We start from the raw sequence: 1,524 nt of genomic DNA on the forward strand, positions 1-1,524 counted from the left end.
AGATTTAGAGAAAAGGGAACCCTCGTGCACTGTTGGCATGATTGCAAATTAGTACAGCCACTCTGAAAAACAGTTTGGAGATGACTCAAAATATTAAAAATAGAACTATCCTTCAATGCAGCAATTGCACTTCTGGGTATTTATCAAAAAAAAAAAAAAACCCACTAGTTTGTAAAGATCTATACACCTCTATTTTCATGGCAGCACTATTCACAATAGCCAAGATACGGAAGCAACCTAACCTGCTATCCATCAAAGACAATTGGATAAAGATGTTGTTCATATATACAATGGAATATTACTCAGTTATTAAAAAATAAAATCTTACCATTTGCAACACATGGATGGACCTAAAGAGTATTATGCTGAGTGGAATAAGTCAGATCGAAAAAGATAAATAGCATATGATTTCACATATATGCAGAATCTAAGTAACAAAAGAAATGAACAAATGATACAAAAGCAGACTCACAGACATAGAGAACAAACTGATGATTGACAGAGGGAAGGGATGTTGGGAGGCTGAGTGAAAAAGGTAAAGGGATGAAGAAATACAAATTAGTAGTTACAAAACAGTGACAGGGATTTAGAGTATAGCATGGGGTATACAGTCAATATTATTGTAATGGCTGTGTGTAGTGCCAGATGAGTGCTAGAATAATTGAGGGGAATCAATTCATGGACTGTATAAATTTTTTATTCTAAAAAAATTTTTTTAAGATTATTGAGTTTTTCATTTTTTCCTCTTTTTTATTATTTTTGTTTTTCAATTACAATTGACAATCAGTATTATTCCATATTAGTTTCAGGTGAACAGCATAGTGGTTAGACATTTGTATGATTTATGAAGTGATCCCCTCAATTAGTCTATTAACCACTTGGCATTATACATAGTTATTACAATATTATTGACTATATTACTTATGCTATACTTTATATCCCCATGACTCTTTTATAACTATTAATTTGTAATTCTTAATCCCTTCACCATTTTCACCCCTCCCCCCCAATGTCTCTCCCATCTGGAAACCATCAGTGTGTTCTCTGTATCAATAGGTCTGTTTCTGTTTTGTTTGTATATTTTGTTCTTTAGATTCCACATATAAGTGAGATCATATAGTATTTGCCTTGTACTGTCTGACTTATTTCACTTTGTATAATATGCTCTAGGTCCATCCATGTTGCCCACAGGGTAAGATTTTATTTTTTATGGCCTAGTAATATTTCAGTGTATATGTGTACCACCTCTTCTTTGTCCAATCATCTATCAGTGGACACTTAGGTTGCTTTTACATTTTGGCTATTGCAAATCACACTGCAGCGAATATATGGGTTAATATATCTTTTCAAACTATTGTTTTGTACTTCTTTAGATAAATATCCAGAAATGGAATTGCTGGGTCATATGGTAGTTCTATTTTTAACTTTTTGAGAAAGCTCCAAACTGTTTTCCATAGTGGCTGTACCAATTTGCGATCCCATGAACAGTGTGTGAGGATTGCCATTTCTTTACATCTTTGCCAA

Source organism: Pteropus vampyrus, unplaced genomic scaffold (assembly GCF_000151845.1).
Source record: "Pteropus vampyrus isolate Shadow unplaced genomic scaffold, Pvam_2.0 Scaffold129, whole genome shotgun sequence".
Lineage (NCBI taxonomy): Eukaryota > Metazoa > Chordata > Mammalia > Chiroptera > Pteropodidae > Pteropus > Pteropus vampyrus.